At 40.7% G+C, this 23,400-nt stretch overlaps 1 long non-coding RNA gene across 22 annotated transcripts in view; it reads right to left on the reverse strand.

Annotated features, from left to right (window-relative positions):
* The window catches only part of LOC123615963 (uncharacterized), a 330,500-nt gene that overhangs the window by 246,701 nt on the left and 60,399 nt on the right, over positions 1-23,400 (reverse strand). For 19 of the 22 annotated variants that reach the window (XR_006723795.2, XR_006723800.2, XR_012499908.1 and 16 more), the window contains one exon: positions 8,690-12,119. This is a non-coding gene — a long non-coding RNA (uncharacterized LOC123615963). The remainder of the gene's footprint in view (positions 1-8,689; positions 12,120-23,400) is intronic. The other 3 variants (XR_012499910.1, XR_012499915.1, XR_012499917.1) reach the window with 3 other exon arrangements.

A 23,400-nucleotide genomic window follows, 5' to 3' on the forward strand; every position in this document is an offset into this window, starting at 1 on the left:
GAACACTGTTGTTTCAGTAAACTATGCTCCAAGGGTTTGAGGTCCCCATTATCTTAGTATTCATCTTCTGTGTCCCCAAGAAACATCTCTTTTAAAGTTCATCCTCCCTCAGATAGCCCTCTGCCTTGATTTTAGCTTATCTCCCCTCATTGTGTCAATAGTATTTGCCAGTGTCTCATAGTTTGTTAGCTGTTTTAAAATCCCTAAAATAAGGTGCAAAAACAATGCAAATGGATGGCAATGTAAAACTACAAATCTTGAAGAAGATGTGGGATCTCTTGAAGAAGATGTGGGATCTTACCAGCGGAGCAGAATTGCTCTATTCATCTCAATAGGCAAATGACAGGTAGAGATGTGGCAGAACTACACCATATTAATAACAAAGGAAAGGAACATAAACAAGCGAGATGACACTACAGATGCCTCAAAAGAAAGGGACTTGAATGTCAAACTGTAGGAGTGGACCTTGAGAAAAATGTATGAAGACTGCATATGTTTTTGCTAACTAAACTCCTTGATCATGATGCAAAAGTAAAATTAAAGATGTCTGATAGCTCAGTTTTTAAAGAACTAGACACACGTGCAGCACTAACAGCCCTTTATTCTTGCTTTGATTTTTCTGTGACCATCTCACAATTGGATTTATGACTTGAATTTTCTTAAGGATAAAATAAAATAACATTGTTTTCATAAGTTATATTTTTCAAGATAAAAATCCCAATCAGAATTTTTACACTGCTGTTTACTATGGAACTTCGATGACTCAAGATTATGAACAATAACCTGGATGGGGAGAGTATTGGGGCTTCTAACCCAATCTTTGACACAAACCTACTTCTCAATAAACTTATTTCAAATGACAAGTTTAAAATAATTATCAGGACCAGGACTAGGGTAAGGTGGCTGAGGTGCCCAGGGCACAAACTAGGAAAGCATTAGCTCTCAGAGTTGTACACGTGCAAACACTGATCCAGTTTCTGTCATTATACATTAGCTTTGCCTGTTCTAAACTTGGAATGAAATCACACAGTGTCTTCTCCTTTGTGTCTGCCTTCTTTCGCTCGGCATGCTTTTGAGATTAATCCCCATTGTCCTGTGTATCAGGACAACTTTACTGCTCAATGTTTTGTTTTATAGATTTTTATTCTATAATATACGACATGTTATTAATATACCATTTTATATTTTATAACATACCTCTTTCTATAACATTCCATTAATATACTGCAGTGTGTTTATACATTCATCTGTTGGTGGGCATTTGAGTTGTTTCCAGTTGTTGCCTATTACAAACAAGGCTGTTGTGAGATTTGTGACAGTTTCACCCTCTATCATCTCTACTTCTGCTGTAAAGCTGAAATTGCTGACTGTGGCTAACTTAGACCCCTGATACTGTCCCCTGCCTCCCTACCCAGCACACCCCAACAAATGTAAATTTTATTCGCCATATTGACCTAACCATTTACCGTAAAAATCCTGTATGCAGCAAAGCTCAGCTGTCATGGAAACCACTATGAGTGATGTAGATTAACTTCACCAAGAATAAAATAAGAACGCATAGCAGTAGTTATTCAAAATCCATAGAGATAAATGTCATAGGAATCTTAATCATCTTCCTTTCTTTGTTTTGTTCAGCATTTATTATATATCAGGCACTCTAAATGGTACTTTTAATACATCAGGTAACTGAATTTTCACCCTGGTAGTCCCATTTGTAGATGAAGAAACTAAGGCTCACAGAAGTGAAGCTAGACCTCAGAGTCAAGTAAAAAGAGGCAGAGCGAGTGTTTAAACATGGACACTTGAACATGGAGGCTTCATTCTGTTTTTGGCCAGTGTGCTGCTTTGCAAAGTGGGACTGATGGTAACCAGTAGCCCCACTGCTCTTATACTATTGGTTCCTTGACCAGAGTGAAAAAAAACTTCAAGATTCAGCAATCCTCAGGGAAGGTTGCTGATTGCATTAGGATGGGCCACATGCCAGCCTCCTGGCCAGGTAACAGAGTAATAAGATTGGTTGTATGGTAGATCCTTGAGCAATGCAGGGGATTAGAAGCACTGGACCTCTGTGCAGCCAAAAATCTGTGTATAATTTTATGGTCAGCCCTCCATATCCAAGGTTCTGCATCCACAGTTTCAACCGGCCACAGATCATGTAGTACTTGAGTAGGTGTTTATTGAAAATATCCACATATAAGTGGACCCATATAGCTCAAGCCCCGTTGTTCAAGCATCAACTGTCCTCTTGTCTCCCCAAGGAAAGGAAGGACTGCACTGGGCATCCAAAACAAACAAAACACACTCCACCATCTCACCTAAGTTTCAGTCCATAGTTTAAAAGATATCTGCCAAATTACACCATCCATTTCAAACACAGTACACTAAGCATACAAGAGAGGTACTCAATTTGTTGATCAATAATGTAATGAAGGGAACTCCATTCTATTGACAGACACCATGATGGAGAGAACTAAAAGTCAGGATGCAGTGGTTCTAAGTCCCAGCTCAGTCACTCTCTTACCCTCTGCGTCCTCAGGTAAACCCAATCTGAGCCTTGATTTTCTACCGATAAACCAACCAATTGCTGTAATTGGTTCTCAAAGGCCCTTGCAACTCTAGGTAGCTATGATTTTTCTTGGCCTAATCTCCAATTTGGGGTAAAAATTCCTAAATCGCCATGTATGGGCAAAAAGAAGCATTTTATTGCTGTTTTCAGTCCAAATACCTCTTTTCTAATCTTTGTTTGGCCTTGCAGTGCTGGTTTTGCTTGTAGGACCATAAATCCACTAGTTTTAAGATCTGATTTTCACAGTGATCACAGGGAATGTGTACATTCCGTACACAGTCCAGCTTCACCCAGCCAGAACTTCACAGAAGGAGAGTGGAGGACGGAGTCATTGTCCAGTAAATTGAATCGGTGTAATGGAAACCAGAATGAAATACAACTTTTAGCTTTTTCTGGGTCAGCATAACTTTAAAGTAGTAAAAATTTGGTAATTATTAGTTTCATTAGATGCAAATGTCTTAATCTTTTACAACCCATGCCCTTTGATAAACCTAAATATTCAACACCAACCCCCAGAGTTTCTGAAAGGCATCCTTGGTTGGGTAGGGGTGGGCAGGGAGCCTCACCCCTTCCTCCCTCTCACCATTCAGAGTCACTGAGCCCCAAATTTAGACTCGATCTTCTGTATGTGACCACAGGGCAACGTATGTCAAGCTTTACTTTCTCTCCATTGTACTATAGAAATTGTAAGTTGCTTTTTAATTTCCAGGTATTAAACTACAACATTGACTATGCCTTGATTATTTCTCCATCCACCCCATCATCCTACCCTCCGTGGGGGCAGAGTTCTGATCTGCTTGCCCTAGGAAGAAATGTCCTGCAGTTGAGGACCACAGGTAGAGCACACTTAATAATCTTCACTTATTGCAGCTCTACTTTTTCTTTGTCATGTTATCTTTGTCTGAATTCCTTAAGGTCATTTCTAAACCACAGCTCCCCTTAGGAAGTGAAACTTTGGAAAGTTATGAAAATTTGCAGGATCATTTATGGCAAGTGCTTGGCAGTGTCTAGAATATAGTAAGTGCTCAGTGAATGTTACATAGGGCAATCAGGGCTGCTGTCCTACAGGATGTGCACTACACACTCCATGGATTGCAAATCAACCTACGGTGGAAACAATAGATAGACAAAAATATATATGCGTATAGATTATAAAATGTATAGAAAATATATCTGTATCTATCTATCAGTGCTCAGTGATCCCTGTAAATTGCCCAAGCACAGGGTGTCTGATTTACCAAGACTCCTTCTCTGCTCCTGCTGTATAGTATCACCAGCAGAGGCAGGAAGTCCCAGCCAGCCAAGTATGCAGTATTAGGCCAGCAGGATCAAATCCAAATGATCTCCCCAGCCAGCTCTTGAAAAGGAACAGCATTGGTGACCCAAAACGAAAGGGAACATAGTAGAACTGAAGCGTTCAGGAAGGGCCACGTGAGGTCTCCCGCTAACTTCCCAGGCTCCTAAGGAAAAGTTTTATGTCCTTTTAAATATTGGTTGTTTAGATTGGGATTACCCTGAGAGCAACAGACTGCCATCATTGTGATGACCAATGCCCAGAGGAGAGAAGCTCTGTCTCTGTTTGTTTGGACTTGAAGCAGATGCCTTCCCTGCAGCCTGCAGGCTGTAAATGTTTCGTAATCGGGGAGGGGATGGGGGATGCTTCAGTTCCTGCTGGAGACAGTATGACCACAAAAACAATAGGAAAAGATGGAACAAGTTGAGGGAGCAGAGTCTGGAGAAATTTCAGTTCATCACAGGCTCCCTGGCCATGTGCTTTACGGCGTGAAACATTCAAGGCAGAATGTAACACTCAAGAAAACAAAGGGAATATGCGACCAAATAATATTGGTGTGGAGGATTTTAGTTGCGCTACCTGCTTAGAGAAGATCAGTTACCTCCAGTTAGTGGGAGGTGTGTTTCCCAGAAGCATGACTCCGTGCCCAAATTAACCACGTGTGAAAGGATCCCACTCACTTCTCTGTCCTACTCACTTTGTTTGCTGCTACCCAGTGACTGGCAAGGTTGGTCTTTCTTGGCAGGCAGTACCTAAACTGTTCAATTCCATCTCAAAGGATGTTTATTGCTTACCTACTACATTCCAGATACATGGGTGGGAACAGGATGAAAATAAAGAGAAGTAGATTGCCTCGCAAGGAGCACACCATCCAGTCAGAAAGCCAGCAGAAAAAGAAATAATTGCAAAATGGAAACTGTGTCCTCTAACGGGGATGCTAACATAGTCCTAGCAGAGTGACGGGAAACAAGAAAGAAAGAGCACATAAAACACAGATGACCAACTTGTAGTAAATTTTAACTGAAGAATCAGATGACATCAAGAAATATTGAATTAAAGCAGAATCTTTGGTTTAAAGAAAAAGTATTCGAATCATCTCCAAGAGATATGTTCATCAGTTGTTTTAAAAGAGATTGTGTTTTTCACTTGCAAAGCCGTGATTTACTATATCTAGAGAGTTAAATCATTTTGCTTCAGTCATTGCATACATGATTAATTAGTCAGTGAATTAGAAAATCATGCCTTAGTGGGATCTAATTTGTTTACTGAGCTCAATTTATTTGAGAGGCATCGTATCCAGATAAAATCTTTTTTAAAAAAAAATCTCTCTACCCAACCTTCTTCTCTAACTACCCAATCCTTTCATCTTTCAAAAGTAATCACCAACTTCAAATGAGAATAACAAAAATGGTTGAATTTGGACCTGAATAAATGACAGGTTATCCTCTTGGTTTAATATGCCCTCCGTATTTTAAAGAATGATCTAGTTGAAAAGACAAGATTGGAAATTTAAAAATAAATCTACCAATTCCAGGTTTGGATAAAGAATTGAAAACATGGCTCCTTTGTGCTTCCAGGACTTTCATTGATTTGGCCTGTTTTGGACACAATCTGTTACTCTCAGCTATGGCCCCCAAATAGTTCTGAGAAGTCTGTGAATAGTTTATCCACATACTCTCAGAGTTTGCCAGCTTTTACCTGGACAGAATCACAGAACCTAGTTCCTTCCCTGTGAATTAAGTTTTACACTCTGTGATCTTAAGAACCTGAGGACATCAAACCATCAGCTGGACACTTTACATGAAATCAATAACCTTTATCAAATACCCACTATCAGCCAGATAGTTCTGCTGTTTCAGTCCTTGAAGTACAGCTCTGCAAGAGTAACATTAGGCTCATTTTATAAATAAAGACACTGACTTGTGCAAAGTCAGATGGCCGAGAAATGGTACAGTAGGATCGAAAACTTCATAGAAACGTAGCTGAGTAGGTGAAGGAAACAGGATTGAGATCCTGGCCTTTTTGATCCAAAGCCTAGCCCCTGAAGGAAATCAACACCTCAGTTGCATTGAGTCCCTTTCCAATACCACTTAATATAAAATATTTGCTTGGAGGAAGAATCTTCTGCTAAAAGATAAGGAAGACTCTCCACTACCATTTATAGGGTATCCATTGTGTACAGGCCTTTGGTGGGAAAATGGGGTACAGACACAGGGGCTCCATGGTTCATACTCCAGTCAAAGATGGAAATAATCACAGACCAGTGACTAGCTATCCACATACACATGCAGTAGGGGTGGGGTATATTCATTTATTTCTTAATTCAACAAATAGTCATTATCGCTCTTTTTGAAGTATCTGAGCCTATATTTACATATGAAAAATAAGGGCAAAAATGCCCTTGCCTACTTCCCCAGGCTGTTGCATGGATTCAGATAAGGACTATGTAAAATCATGCGGATGTCTATAAACTGCACCACTACCACAGGCTTACTTAAACAGTGAGGCCAGTCCATATAGAAGTTAAGAACTTCCAGAGTTTGACTATTTCTGCTCAGTGACCTAAGGCAATATGTACTCTTGCTATAAGCCCCCATCTCTTTATTTTATTTTATTTTTTTAACTGAAGCAGAGTTGATTTATAACATTGTGTTAATTTCAGGTGTACAGCAAAAGGATCCAGTTAAACATATATATGTCTGTGTATATATGTTAATTATATATATTCTTTTTCAGATTCTTTTCCATTATAGGTAATTACATGATACTGAATGTAGTTCCCTGTGCTACATAGTAGGTCCTTGCTGTTTATCTATTTTATATATAGTAGTATGTATCTATTAATTCCAAGCTCCTAATTTATCCCTCCTCCTCTTTCCCCTTTGGTAACCATAAGATTGTTTTCTATTTCTGTGAGTTTCTATTTTCTAAATAAGTTCATTTGTATCATTTTTTAAGATTCTACATATGAATGATATCATATGATACTTGTCTTTTTCCATCTGACTTAGTTCACTTAGAATGAAAATCTCTAGCTCAATCCATGTTGCTGTAGATGGCATTATCTCATTCTTTTTTTCTGGCCAAGTAATATTCCATTGTGATATATCTATATATAGATAGAGATAGAGGTAGATATATATCATGTATTCTTTATTCATCTGTCGATAGACATTTAGGTCACTTTCATGTCTTGGCTATTGTAAATAGTGCTGCTGTGAACATTGAGATAAACCCTCATCTCTTAAGTTAACCTGAGTAAATGCTTATTTCTTAACAACAAAAGTACCTGGAGAACACTTGGGGTATACGGGCTCTACACACAGATACAGCACCAGAACTATCATTTCTAAGATGAAAGCTCCATGGATGCAATGAAGAGAGTGTACATTGGAGCATCCTGTAGACTAAATCCTGGCTCTGCCACTCACTGGCATGAGACCTTGGGTATATCATTCAAGCTCTCTGAACCTTGGTTTCATCACCTATAAAATGGGTGTATTAATACCAATCTCATAGAGGTGTTGTAACAATTAAATGAGAGTATGGATATAGAGCTCTGGTGAATTGGAGCTACTTGGTAAATTGTGTAAGTGGAAAGTTGTATATGCCTGGTTCCTGGCATTAATAACACTTAACTCTGTTTCTGTTTATCATTGTCTCTTTATACTTGAATTGGTGGAGGTAACGTCAAGAAAGCTGGAGAGAATGGATAGGGTGTGGCTAGCTTTTGTCGCCTCTCACCTTCCCTGTCACCTTCTCTTGTGAACTGTGGTCTCATAGCAGGATAGAAAGGCTCATACTTGGCCAGGCAACTTCTGAACTAGCAGAAAAGCAAAGCACAGCTATTCCAGGTGGTGTCTTGTGACTGCTTCCTTAATGGGTAGGCCTCCAGTGGGGTACCTCCAACTCTTCTGGAGTTACTGAGGTCCTTCCCAGGCAGCCAGGAGCCCGCACCAGCCCTCTGTCATGGGTCCCATATCTTATCCTTGGGAATTGCTTATGTATCCATTCCCCAGCATGCTCTGGAAATGCAGGCCTGTGGCAGCCCAGCAGCATTCTCCCAGAGCTAGCACCGGAGCAGCTGGGACCCTTCTCTGGCCTTTGGTTTCCCTGAAAGGAAGCAGTCCCCGGGCCACAGTGCCTTTAGTCAGCATTTTTCACTCCTTAATGAGACATTGGTTATCTAAGTCACCCCAACACAGGGGACACATGTCACAGTCCTCCAAGTGTGTCTTGAAACCTCTTTCCATCAGATGTGTGGTTAAACTAGAGGTCAGCAAACTTCTGTGAAGATGGACTCTCCATCAGAGCACCACAGCAGCCATGGATGCTGATACTGACATAAGTGGAGTGGCTGTGTTCAACAGCATTTTATTTGTGGACACGGAAATTTGAATTACAGTGAATTTTCATGGGTCACAAGATATTCCACCCCTGCCCCGCCCACACACACATTTTACATTTTACAAATGCCAAGACCGTGATGAACTCATGGCCACATAAAACCAGGCGGTAGACCAGATCTGACCTGCAGATTGTAGTTTCCTGACTCTGGGTTAGATGATAGAACCCCTGCCCCTCACCCCTCACCCCCGCCAGAAAAAAACAAGAACAAAATGTGAAGTCACACAGGATGTAGGCACTCTTACCCAAAAGACCTCCTCACTAATCTGTTCCCACAAATCTCATTCTCCACACTCTGGCCTCTTTCAGTAACCTCAAAAGTGGGCCTGGGGTGTGGGTGGAGGGCAGCCTGTCAAGAGTGCTAGACCAGTTTATTGGGCATTTTCTTTAAAAATCTGCATATACACACTTGTCTTACTTACCTTGTTCTTTTGAATCTGTCATATTGAGACCTCAGTTGAAACAGACAGAAGGAGTTCCCTTCTCAAAGCTCGTTGCAATAGTCGTTACTGTTGCTTTCATCATCACTACCCAGGATCTGCCATTAAGAGTCAAAGAACAAAATATAGTTGGGTGGAGTAAATGGTAGAAATTCTATCTTCTTCAATTTCCATGCTAAAGTTGTTGATTCATCGTGATCAGGAAGCACATTCATTCTCTTTACCTAGTTTGGCTCATCTTCTCTGTCCTAGAAGCATGTCTGAGGTGAGAGTTGGGGCTTTTTTTTTTTCCCATTGTTGATTTAGTTATTCTTATGAATGTTGGCTTTGGGGGATAATGGGACATCTTTCAAATTCTGGCTTTGTCCACAGGAACAGAATTTGGCATAGAATCAGTTGTCTTAAGGCGTTATGGAGCCGAGGTATTTCAACTTCATGTGGACTCATTTTTGCATCTTTTCCACAGCAAGTTGGTTTTAAGTATATTAAGTAGCAGATGTCTGTATACTCCTGTGGAGGCCATTTTTGGCAAGAGGACTACTTCGACACCAAGCTTCTTTCAGCTTTGATCATGTTTTTAACCTTGGAGACTCTAGGATTTACACTAAGGAAAAGGGAAGCTCAACTTAAAGGGAAAATGATAAAAGTCTGGGTTTTTTAAAAACCAATCTCTTTTTCCTTCTGGAAGCATTACTCTGTTGTAATAAAGCTGTAGTACATCAAATGGATATTAATGTGCATCATATCAAGGGGGCAATTTCTGGGCCACATTTTTCTGTGAATGCTCGTACTTTAGAGTCACAGAAGGTCTGCCTTCTGACAAGTTCAAAGCACTGAGGAAACATGTCCTCCTTCCTTTGCTTCACATTTCAGAGAATCAGGAGGGTACAGTCATAATTTTTCTTCCATTTTTCCAGGTGATGAAACTGAGGCCCAGAGAGAGATTTTGGAAGAAATAGGAGCACACTGCAGGTAAGAGGACACCTCGAATATCACTTCATTTGCAGACCTCCACACCATTTCACTTAGGTAATGGTGCATGTTCTTCTAAACAGGGCCATAGAACAATTTCTCATATGTAAGTGTACTTAATGCAAGATGCTTTTTTTTTTAATGTATTAGCATTCCACACCTGTGAACCAGAAACAATATTTTCTAGATTAAAATCAGAATAGTCAGACTCAGAGACCTAAGGGCCCATAAAATTCTGCTTATTCATTTTACATTGGGGAAAATGAGACCCAGAGGGAATAAAAGATGTTCCTAGGTTATCCAGCTAATTGGAGACAGAAAGACCAGGTCTCCTGACATATTGTGACCTTTTCACTAGACTCAGGATTGAAAATACACTCCCTCATTTGGGGCCAGGAGCAGACATCAATAATTGATCACACTACTCTTTTCTGCCAAGCCTAGTCACAGTCTCACAGTCATTCTGGACATAGCAGTCCAGGTGGCCATACTGAATTACTCAGAGCTGACACTAGAAATTAAACCTATTTGCCATCCATAATATTAAAATGCCTAATACAGTTTCTAAAGCTATTCATTGATAGGCACGTGGTGTATAACAGGCCTAGTACACACAGTGATTAATTGCAAGCTCTATGAGGTTGGCATTATTAGAGTTCTGGAAACCGAAATCCAGAGAGATTATATAACTTACTCAGGGTGACAGTAGTTACATGTATTCAGCTAGAAGCTGGTAGGTAGCAGACTGCAGATATGTCTCTAGGTCTTTAAGAAAATTTATATGTATATTTATATAGATACATAGATACACATAAATATATGAATTTCACTTAAATGTTCTTTATATCCCATATCAGTCCCTTTAAAAATTTTTAATAAAAATTGTATATGTTTACAGTGTACAGTATAATGTAGTATGCATATACATTGTGAAATGATTATTACTGTTCAGCTAGTTAACGTGTCTCCTCATACAGCTACCATTTTTGTGTGTGTGATGAGTGCACATGAATCTGTCCTCGCAGCTTATTTCCATTGTTCGATTCAGTATTATTACTAAGTATAGTCATCATTCTTCTACATTAGATGTCTAGACTTATTCATCCAACATAATTGCAAATTTATACCTTCTGACCAACATCTCCCCACTTCCCCTACCCCTCCCAGCCCCAAGTAACCAGTTCTACTCTCTGCTTCTATGAGTTTGAACATTTTTTTTTTCCAGATTCCACATATAAATGACATCATACAGTATTTGTCTTTCTGTGTCTGGCTTATTTCACTTAGCATATTATCCTTCAGGTCCATCCATGTTATCACAAATGGTAGGATTTCCTTCTTTCTTGTGCCTGAATAATATTCCAAAGTATTATATATACCACATCTTCTTTATCCATTCATTCATCAAAAGGCACTTGAGTTGTTTCCGTATCTTGGTTGTTGTGAATAATGCTGCAGTGAACATGGGAATGCAGATGTCTCTTAGAGATACTGATTTCATTTCTTTCATGTCTATACCCAGAAGTAGGGTTGCCAGATCATATGGTAGTTCTATTTATAATTTTTTTGAAGTATCTCCATACTGTTTTCCATAGTGGCTGCACTAATTTACATTCCCACCAACAGTGTACAATGATTCCCTTTTCTCCACATCCTCACCACACTGGTTATCTTTTGTCTTTTTGATAATAGCCATTCTAATAGGTGTGATGTGATACCTCATTGTGGTTTTGATTTGCATTTCTCTGATGATTAGTGTTGTTCATTGCCTTTCATGTATCTGCTGGCCATTTGTATGCCTTCTTGTGAGAAATGTCTTTTCAGGTCTTTTCTCCATTTCTCCGTTTGGGTTATGTGTTTTCTTGCTATTGAGTTGTTCGATTTCCTTATATATTTTGGATATTAACCCCTTATAATGTATATGGTTTTCAGATATGTTCTCCCATTCCATAGGTTGTCTCCTCATTCTGTTAATTGTTTCCTTTGCCGTTCAGAAGCTTTTTAGTTTGATGCAGCCCATTTGTCTGTTATTTCTTTTGTTGCCTATGCTGTTTGGGGCCCCCAAAATAATCATTGCTGAGACTAGTGTCAAGGAGTTTTTTTCCCTGTGTTTTCTTCTAATAGTTTAATGATTTCAAGTCTTATATTTAAGTTTTCAGTCCATTTTGATTTGATTTTTATATATGGCGTGAGATAAAGGTCTAATTTATTTCCTCTGCATTATATCACTCTCTTTTGAATACAGTTTTTATATCATCTTCATCCTGTTTTTTTCCCCTTCAGTTATCTTCACTTTGGATAGGTGGGTTAGTTGTTCCTTGCTGAATTCAACAGTCAGATTAGATGCTCCAAGTTCACTGAATTAGAAACACAAAGCGATTTCCTATCTTTGCAATCTCTCCTCCGTTGTAACTTGCTGCCAGTTAGAAATGGCCTCTTCCTGAAAGGCATAGTTGGTGGAACAAATAAATTACCTTTTGTTAGGGATTTGCTGTGGCCCTCCCCTGGTCCCACCCCCTCACCACATCCATTTCCAAAGCCCTTACACAACTTCCTCTGCCTCCTTGTCCTCAAGTGAACATGAACAAATTCAGCCCTGCTGTGTCTGGCATTTTAAATGGAGCTGGGGCCAGGCCAAAAAAAAGTATTCCAGCATTTTCTAGCAATTCACCAGCAAAAAGATTAAGAAGGATTTATAGCAATTTTCAGTTATAGGTAAACGCCACCAGGGTAGCTTAAGAGACTGGGCGTACATTCTAGAACCTTTTGCCTATAGCTTGCTAAATCAAAAGGGGCGGGGGCGGGGGGGGAACAAAATCAAAACCCAAGAGAAGTAAAAGTTACACTGCCTGTGTGGGTTTTTAGCTGTCTCTAAATTAGTTAATGGTCCATCCAAGTCTACGAGGGTAAAGTCCACAAAAGATCACAACAAAATGCTCTTTTCTGGACACAGGCGCACATCTGCTGAGACGCTCTTTGCTCATCAGACATGGCCAGTCTCCTTTGACCCAGTTCGACTCCTAGATTAGAATCTGGGAATTCCTACTAATGCCTCGTAACTTTAGCACATGGCCTTAAGCCCATTTACTCACAAGATGGACCCAGTTTTTAAATACCACTGGTCCCTCTCTACACCTTCCATTTGAAGTCAAGGGAAATCAATGGCCTTAAAAGATCCTCTTAGAAGAGTACACAACATTTATTTTCCTGGTAAAGAAGATGAAAACAGATGTCCTTCGTGTTTGCATATATGAGAGCTGAGATTCTAGTCCCCCTGGCAGAAGCCAAACGCTTGGCCAGTCTCTGGACAGTATTTGAACAGTTTCAGATGTCGGGCTGTACCTGGCTTCTTAGAAAGATAAACGGCCTCTGGGCCCCCGAGCGTGTTGGCTGTGACCGCTTGCTTTGCCAGTGTAAAAATGTAAGCTACCAAGAAGAGTTCATCCTATCGGAAGGCGTGGGCTTCATCAGTAAACAGTTTATTCTGCACCTTGTTAATACTGAGCGATATTTAATGTAAACTCTGAATTATTCAAGCCTCATGCAGCATTTAGAAACACAGCTGCACCTCCTGGTGTCGTGTTGAAGTTCCCTTGTTTGGTCTCCATCAAAATCATGTAGAAGTAATGAGTTGGGAAGAAAAGGTAAATAGTTCTTGATTTCATAATTTATATACAGCTGTGTTTGTAAGCACATGGTAGTTCGGGTAGGCAAATGCTGTCTGATTCTTTGGTTCAGCTGTGTGGCTGACATCCCTCAAGAAGCAGGGAGTCATTACAGACGTATTCAAGTGAAATTTGATCAGCATAGACAGCCAATATAAATAAGCAAAGCAGTTTATACTAAGTGCCATAGGAATCCTATACAGACGATGTATTAACACTTAAGGGAGAGAGAGAGAGATCCCTTCTGTCTGCCTTCGATGATGCTCAGAGATTTCTCAGAGGGTGTGAGACTGAAGGTGGATATTGGGTGGTGTTTAACCAGGCCAAGGTGACAGAGAGAACATTCCAGGCAGGACCGTTTAGAAGCAAGACCTGATGTCTAACCGGATGTAATTTCTGTGCTTCCATGTCCATCTGCTCTAGCCTAGGTTTTGTTTTTTTTTTTTTTTTTTCTGGCTTTTCTTTCTATATACAAATATCCTCCCTACACTTTATATCTTTCCTAAATCCTAATTATAAGAGTTCAGTCTTTGGGGGCAGAGACCGTATCTGTGTCCTCCTTGACTTTTCACCCACTATTATTATAATACCTGGGGTACGGTGTGAGCTTAGTAAATGTTTATTGAATTAGAACTTGGGCCACAGTCTACTTCTGTTCCCTCATTTCCTTTCCTAGCCCACCTAGCCCACCAGCCATTCTTGTTTGCCTCCTGTCTGCTGCCATTCACCATGACTGAGACATGAGAGGTGGTCCGCACACATTTGATGAAGGGATGGAAAGAGCAGTTGGCGATATTGGTGCCAGAAACAGTGCCCAGAGTTGTGTAAACATGTTCACCTCATTAGAGTGAGTATTGTTGTATGCAAGTTATTTGATTTTCGGATTAGAATTGCAATGCCCAGGCCCAGGGCTGAACCCTTCTTGTGTGTTATCTGATTGAATCGTCTCAGCAACTCTGTGAAGTCAGGACCACCAGGCTATAGATGATCAATGTCAGACTCAGAGAGGGGAGATCACTTGCCCAAGTTTCACTGAGATTGTACACAAGGGAACTGGGATTTGGGCTTCTGAATGTGTCATTTCAGAACCTGAGTTCTTAAGTCTGTTCAACAGTAACACCATTATTTCATTCACTATGGTAAATGACAAAGTACTTGCTAGACCTCTCCTTAGAGCCCACTGACCCTCAACGAGTACAGAGGAAGAGGAGAGGAAGAAGGAAGGGAGAGGGGAAAGGGATCAGACAAGGTGCCTCAATTGAGGGCTGAGATTGGTTCACACACGCATACATTTTCTCAGAACCATTTTGTTTATATTTGAATTGCTTCCCTACACTTCCAGCTGCTTAGTGAATAAAAAGCACAGGAAATGCAAGTTTATTAAGTGAAGTCTAAATGGGAATATCAAAGCAGTGGGGCAATGTACTCTAGAGTCATCTCTGAAGGACTTTTGCTGATCTGCTCTGTGTAGTTATTCCCGCCACTGCGCACCAACTTCTGGGTGTATAATTGAGAATGTCTAGAAGTACCTTCCCTTTCTCAGCGTCTGCTCGGGCAGTGATACTCCCAGCAGCACTATGGAAACAGGCTTAGTGAATAACAAATCTTGATCTCATGTGTCAGCCAGGTATGTAGCAGACTATGATTCCATCTCCTCTGAATGCCCATTTCTTGGAACCTAGATCATCTTTCATCTCCAGGAGCGGGTTCATATCCATGTTGGCTAATACCTTGGTTCTTACTGGACAGTGGACAGGTGTGATCAGAACCAGGTAGCTGGATGCAAGGCCTGGCTTGTACCTAAGAGGGAGAGAAGGCGAGACAGGAAGGTGCTACATACCTGTCTACATCAGACTTGGCTGCAAAAGCCTGCCTGGAACTAGAAGCTTAGGTCTTTGAGATCTCTGTCTGGGGAGATGAGGATTTAAAAGTCTCAAAGAAGGAATTTTCACAAATTTAAGTCTGGAAATTTTTCAGTAAATTTAAAATTTAGTAACTGTGTAAGTAAAGGGAGCAAAAATATGGCTCTAGCAAGAATATTTTGTGGGTTTTTTTTTTAACTAAAGAAGAGGAAATAAAGCCATATATATAAATATATATATTTGTGTATATATATTTCTCTCTATATATTTGTATGTGTGTATATTTATGTATTAGGGTAAGCAAAGTTTAATGAGCAGGATACTAAAGGTTATACAGTCACTGAAGAGAAAATTAAAATCATAAAAATGTAGTTGATGGCATCCACTCCTGTTTAAAAAGACTATAAATATGTATAAGTAGTTATTGGAATCAGTAGTTAACTTTTAATAAACACACAAAAAAGAAAAATCTGTTCACTTTAAGTCAAAGTGAAAAGAAAGAAAGGTCTGATCTTTTCCACAATAAATCGTATCTAGTAACACTGGTGTTCATAATCTTAGGTCCTAAGAGGCTAAAAATATGTTAAGGAATAATCTAATTTCAACTTGAAATTAGGTCGCATTAATTACTTTGTAAAGGTAGTTCTCACCTTCAGAAATAAACAGGAAACACGTATTCTTTCCTGTCTGCCTCCCCTTAACTTCATCCCACCCCAGCTCTGATCTACTTCTTTTTTTTTCCCCACATCTTTTTCATAGAGTGACTATTAAAAGTGCTCCTTGCAGCCTGACCCTCCTGCCAGGCAAAATCAATCCCTTGTATTTCCCTGCATCCCCAGGGGCCTTGCTGCATCATAATGTATAGAAAGGAAAGTCACTTTGAGCCAAGGACAATGAGATTCCTCGCACTGGGCCCAGTTCTTCGGTTGCTATTAAACTGTTGATCCGGTTACTGCCACTCACATTTCTTTCTGGAGGCTGAGGGGGCTGCCACTGCCAAGGGGGGAAGTGGCCTCTTAAGCCTCCCGCTTTCCCTGCTCCGTCCTACATGACACTGCGGGAGAAGGCAGCCCGGGTGGAGAAAGACCAGGTGGTCCCAGAACAGAGGGGCAATGAGTATCTCAAGGCCACCAGAGCGAAGACTAGATGGTTTTGCACATGCATACTGACTTGCTTCCAAGGGGCTGAATATTTTGAGAGGTGGAGGAAGAGGCAGTGGAGAGAAAGGAAGCAGTCCTCTCTCATCCCATCTGCTACACTACCGCATAGGGAGCTTCCAAAAAAGCAAACCTGTCCAGCTCCTGCCCTGCTTAACCCCTGGCTTCTGCGTAGTCATAACATGGCCACAGCGTCCATCTCCGATCTGGCTGCTCTTGCAGATCCACACACCCCAGTTACACCAGGACTCGCCGTGTTGTCTCGTATCACCTTGTCTGGGAACAAGGAGTCCTCCTGCCTTGGCCTCCCCTGACTTCTCAGCCTCGTTTGCTTGTCTCCTGTGCATTCCTTGTGTCTCAGCTCTGGTATAGCCTCCCCTGGGCTGCCTCCCCAGACCCCACCACCACCCTGGTCTCTGGGATAGTTACTATGGTCTGTGTCAGGGTTTGGAAAACTTTCTCTAAATATCCAGATAGTAAATATTTTGGGCCACTCCATCCTGCCACTGAAGCAGGAAAGGCAACACAAATGAGCCAGTCTATGTTCCAGTAAAACTGTACTGACCAAAACAGATGGTGGGCTAGATTTGGCCCATGAGCTGTCATTTGCCAACTCCTCATCATAAGCTTTAGTCTCTCAAGACCCTACTATGAGACCATGAACACCTGGTAGACAAGGACTGAGTCTTTCATCCCTGCATCCCCAGTGCCTGACCCAGGGCCTGGGGTGTGCATGCATGATTGGGATGGCGGTTGGGAACATACATGATTGTGTAAAGGAATGGAACAGGTCCAGTCAGTCAGTCTTCTGTGACTACTTTACCCTTCTGCAGTCGGTCCATTCTCCCTAAGACATGACAGGAAATATTTTCTAAAATGCTACTATTTTCTAAAATGCTTAAAGTTGTCTTTGGATTATGGTGGGTAGGGGACCGATGAGTTAGTTTACAGCTTAACTTTTTGTGTCCTTTGACGGGGAAACAAGGACACTGGAAATTTCTTTGCCTCAAATCTTTACGCCCTGAGTAACTGGCTCTTCTAAAGATTCCAGATTATAACTGGTAAGCCTTCCAGCTCCCAGAATGCTGGCAGGGTCTGTTGCGTCCCATTCCTTGGGCCCGCACATGAGGGCCATCAGCCACCTGACCCCGCCCAAATCTTGCTAAGACATATCTCTGTCCCTTGCATCCTGCAACATTTCCAGCAAGTCTGGGCAGCTCCGAGGCCAGCACTTCTGGCTGTTTCTCTAAAGTAGTGACAATGTGCCGGTTTGTCTGAATAGCCCTGGGTATCTCCAGGGACCTTCTGGAGAGTGAGGGATTCCCCATCCCTCCCCCAGTGGTTCACAACCAAATGAACTTTAAAATGCTCTAATTCCTCAACTACCACCACAAGAACAGAATCCATATCCTGCAGCTGTTTGGAGAGGTAGAAGGAAGGAAAAGTGGGGTTGGCAAGAAGACAGTGAACTTTTGTTCTTTTTTGCCTGCCAAGTCCACACCCGCTTTTCTTCCAGTGTGAGTGCCTTTATTTTCATAGAGAGAAGCTCCCTTCTCCTCTCTCAGTTCATACGGTTTGGATGAGAGAAGACCAAGCACTGTGACCCGGGGGTGGATGCATGATTTGGGCCTTGCAGGTCTGTGTCTTCCATCTCCCCAACCACAGAGCCTATCTCAGAGGAATGGGATCTCTGACTAAGGCCAGTTAGAACCCTTCCTGGCACTTTTGATGGAAATCCTTGGAAGATTTAGGTGAGCTGAGAGGATAACATAGAAGTTGGGAGCAGTGGAGTTCTAATGGCTTTGCTTGGGGCCCTGATCCAGCCCCAAATGGAGCTTAACATCCCTCTGAAATTTTCAGGATTATGAGGCAGTAAACTCCCATTTTTGCCCAAGTTGTTTCAAGTCAGATTTCTAGCTCTTGTGACTAAAAGTATCCTGAGTAATAGAAAAAAATGTTTACACACTCAAACCAGGTACCTAGGACAGAACGTTAGAACTTACTAAAGCATGGGATTCCCCATTCCAAGAAGGGGATTTTCTGCCGTCAGTTTAGCTGGTACCTCATCCTGATACCTTCTCTTGCAATAAGCAAAAATACAGGTGATGACCCACTTTCTTGCACTGAAGACTTTTTAGAGCCAAAGATGGATTGGAGACAATTTGGGTCCATGAATTTAAATGCAGTAGGGTTGGCCACCTCTGATGGACAACAGATCTATTTATCCATGGTGGATATCTCCCTTTAGGGCCATGGAATCGTAAAGCTGGAAGAGGCCTCGGACCATCTGGTCTGGCCACCTCATTTGATAAAGGAGGAGAGTGAGGCCCACAGGGAGAAGGAGTGTTGACTGATGCTGCATGTGTGATGCACTGGCCGAGGCGGCATTAGAATTCGGGTCTTCTCTCAGCCATTTATTCCACCGAGTTCCTGGCCCACCTGTTACAACCTGTACTGTTTCTTATGAGGGAATATGACAACTTCCTTGAAGAAAGACAGAGCCTGTAACGCGTGCTTAGAGAGAGGCCAAGTGAGATGAAAAGAAAGCTAGACTTGGAGTCACAAAATGCACGATCTTGAAGAGGTCACTTGGTCCCTTGATGACTCAGTTTCCTCATCTGGAAGATGGGGGATGGAAGCAGCCCTTTTCATCATACAGGATGTTGTGATGATCGAGTGATAGTGTGTGTCACATGCCTTATATGCTGTCAAGTATGACCCATTCATTTGGCAAATTCTTGGAGGCCTTATTCTGTGCTTGGTACACATACAACAGTTAACAAAACAGTAATCCACACTCATATGAAGGTTGTATTTTAGCACGGAGAGACAGAATAAATGAAACAGGAACATCATTAGTAGGTGGGTAAGTGTTACGGAGAAAAATAAAGCAAGGAAGAGGTACAAGGGATGCAGATGAACCTGGCTGGGCAGGGAAGGCTCACTGAGGAGGTGACAGCTGAGCACCAGCCACCTGGGAGAGAAGAAAGGACCAGTCCTACCAATGGGGAAAGCAAACTCCAAGCAGAGCAAACAATTCTTGAGCCCAGAGGTGGGAGCCATCCAACCCTGCTTTGTAAAACAGACCTCCCTTCTGGGAAATCATAGTTTCTTCAAATGTATTTCAACCTTCTGTAGCTACTTGGTCAACTAGTAGGCTGTGCTCCAATATATATCTGGTTGCATTTTCAAAGGTGACAGAAGTAATGGTTAGAGGTTAAAAAAAAAAAGAGAGAGAGAGAGAGACAGTTGAAGAGTGGAGAGTATAAATTGGCATCCTCTCTCTTGAGGGAAATTTAGCGATATCATTTCTATCCTTCTTCCCAGAATCTCTACTTCTAGAAACTTATGCTAAGAAATACTGTAACTAAGGACGAGTGCAATGACTTGGCTACAAACGTGTTCATTTATCTCAGCATTATTTATAACAGTTCAAAATTTGAAACATTTTAAACATTCATCTGTGTGAAATTGGCAATAAAGTATGGTATTTCCACCAGAAATTCCAGGAATGGTTCCATTTGGGCTGACTTGGTTCATTAACCTATCCCTGAATTAGTTCATCCCCATGGCCAGAAAGAAGTCACTAGTGAGTACGGAGCAGTTCCATGCAGCTGTTAAAAAATGGTACTCTTTTATCTGTATTGTCAACACACTATGCACTTAAAATGGGTCCATTTTATTGTCAACAAAGTTCATGAAAACAAAACAAAAAAGATAGAGATGTTTTATTAACATGAGAGATTTTTCTTTGGGAAAAAAACAAATGAGAAAATGGCTCTACTTCACTATCTGACATATGCCATATATGAGCTAAAGCAAAGCCCCAAAGAATATACTCCAAAATATTAACACATTTTTTGAGTGGTGGACTTACAGATGATTTTTGTTATGTTTTTATTAAGTGATTTTCACTGGAAAAATTAAAACATGCTCCTGGTTGCAAAAAAAAAATCACAGTCCAAACGGAATACAAAATAAAACAAGTCTATCTCCTTCAAATAACCACTTTTCCACAGTTTCTTGAGTAGTCTTTTGAGGACACAAGTAGAAGCAAACTAAACACACTGTTCTACACTTTGGTTTTCCCTCTTTAATTCATCTTAAATCTCACTCAACATCAGTACTTAGAAGTCTGTGCCGCCTTTTCAAATGATTGCAAATTATTCCATTATAGGGATGTTCTATAATTCATTTAACCAGTCCTCCTATAAATGAACATTGAGATGGTTTTAACTCTGGCAAATCTCAAATGTTGACATTGTCTTTATCTAATGTGCTTCTTTGGCATGTTATATATGTAATTATTTCTCCATCATCAGAGCCTGAAAATGGAATAGGGAGGAGATTTATATGTCATTATCTTCATTGTACATTCCTATATTTCAGATTTTGTAAAATAACATGTTACATGAGTATCTTTAAAAAGGAAGCTACTTTAAAGTGGCATTGGAGAGCCCACAGTTCTTTCAGAAATCCTCATTAAGCTCAACTATTGTTCCTTTGACCCTGAGAGAGAAGGGACCACGTGCTGGAGTTACTGCCCTGCCCAAAGGACCCATTCTTATTAGGCTGCCGAATCTGAGAGGACTGTGGCTGGAATCTGCAACAATACCCTCAATATTATAGTCCACCTTATCGTGCTAGAAAATCTCAGAGCTTCTTCCCAATGACGCACACCCAGTTAATAAAGCAGCCAGCAAGGGCAAGCCATTGGCTGAAAGAAAAAGGGAATGTATGTCTGATATCTTTGGCATCAAAATGCTCAGAGAGAGGCAAAATGGTCAAAACCCCATAAAACCTTCACAGCCTTATTAAGAGTGGCATGGCAGGCTTGGCGGAGGCTAAGAACAGAAGAGGTAAACTTGCCCAAAAAAGAAAAAAATGGTTGGACTGAAATTCCATAGAGTTTATTGTCAGGATGGAACAGCTTAAAGTCGTTAAAGAATCTGATTGCCAAGAATGTACGTGAGCCAGGGTTGAAGCAGCCTACAAGTGACAGGCAGACAATTCTCACTGCAGCTGGCATCTTAGCAGAAGTCTGTTAATTGCGTGTTCAGGGATAACATCAGAAAAGGGCATTAAAACAACTGTCTAAACAGGATGAAATGAAAGCATATTTGGCATGTTTCCTCAAAGGACAGAAGGGCAAACGTTGGCAACTTGCTTCAAATGACAAGAGGTGAATCTGCTTAGAACACCCAGACATGGGATTAAAATAACGTGATCCAAGTAATTATTTTCCATTCCCTGGTATGCTTCATCGGCTGATAACCTTCTTCAGTTTGTTTAAAAATACATTGTTTTGCTTTGTGATTCCACCTCGAAAAATTGTTTGCTTTGCAGTATGTTTACATTGATACTAGAAACTAATCTCAGAGGATTAATTTACAGGAGGAAATAATCTAGATATTGGATAAAATACATGTAGAAGTCAAGAACTAGGAAATCAGTAAAGCTTTCAAAACAATTGATAGAACGAAGAGCTTCAGATATGTGTACAGTTCTTTCCCTGTCCACTCACTACATGTAACTATCTGTATTTTAAGTAATTAAGATTAAATAAAATTTAAAATTCAGTTCCTCAGTCACACTAGTCACATTTTTCAGTGCTCAAGAATCAGATGGCTCCCATTTTAGGCAGTTCAGGTCTAAATCATTTCTTTCATCATAGAAAATTCTATTAGATACTGTGTTAGATTAGCCTTGGAAATAATTCTCAAAGACGACTCTTTGCCTGCCCAGTTTCCACTGGTTCTGCCCACATTTCTGAGTGCCACCACTAGTCACCTCCATCTTACTTTCTTGTTTTGCGTGTCAACTGGTGAAAAATATGAACAGCAGTCATTTGACTTGCTGGGAGCTCTTGGAGGACAGAGACGATGTCTTATCTTCCATGCTGAACAAATGTACAGAACGAAGCTGGTGCTCACTCAGTGTTTACTGATTGACTGACTTAACAAAGAAGAGATAAAAGGAGGGAGAACGCATCTTATATTAGAAGTAAGTTTAATTTCCTAGACAAAGCATCTTATTGAAGGATAGACACCAAATGATAAATCAGAGTTCAAGCAGGGAAACAGGACATCAAAGAGAGTGTTGCTGTCCAGCCTTAGTATAGTTTGTTCAATTACATGTCTGTCTTCTAAAACCTTTTTTGTCTAAAAACTGAATTGTTCTTCCCCCAGCGAAAAGGAGAAATATTAGCCCAGTATGCTATTCTGTCTCCTTTTTTTTTTTTTTTTTTTTTTTTTTTTTTACCATCATCCTTCTTGAGTTTTTCCTTACCATCAGACTTTTTCACTTCAGCATACTTTCGTAAGAAGGTGTAATCTCCGCAATTCCAGATTCTGGGGTGCCTGCTTCAGGTGGCATTTATGGAATCCCTTTAATTTTATAAGAAAATGCTCTCTGAATCACCCTATTAGGCAGGCTGGATTTTTACTGCTGTCCTGTACATACATAATTCCACACATGGTCTGTGGGCTTTCCTGGTAAGAAGAAAGCATGTGGTTCTGGAAAAAAAACAGGACTTGTACTTTCCAGATGTGGGTTTGAATTTTGGCTCCATCACTAGTACCTGTGCAAGTTATTAAACTCAGTGTCTCAGTTTCCTCTTTGATGCAACTCATTTTGGAGAATCATGGTTAAAACTCAAAATAATGCCAGCAATGCAATGATGGCTTCAAAAGTGATGGACCCACAGAAGGCTTTTAATAAATGACAGCTACTCTTACAATCGTGATCGATAAGTAACTTGGATCAAAGAACATGGCCTTCCTTACAGGAACACTTTTTTTTCCTAACCTTGTCCTAAGATTTTAAATGCCATCTTACTTTGGAATGCCCTCATTGCCAACAAATGGATGAGATGAATAAGTTTTATTTGTCTCTTCTCTACTTTTTCTTCTTTGACTGAGTAGCAGGGTTTGGTAGGAAAATTCTAAGGTGGCCCCCGTGATCCTCACCCTCCTATGATTACAAGATAAAAGGGATTTTGTAGATGTGCTTAAAGTTACTGATCAGTTTCCTTTGAA

Source organism: Camelus bactrianus, chromosome 17, assembly GCF_048773025.1.
Source record: "Camelus bactrianus isolate YW-2024 breed Bactrian camel chromosome 17, ASM4877302v1, whole genome shotgun sequence".
NCBI classification, from domain to species: domain Eukaryota; kingdom Metazoa; phylum Chordata; class Mammalia; order Artiodactyla; family Camelidae; genus Camelus; species Camelus bactrianus.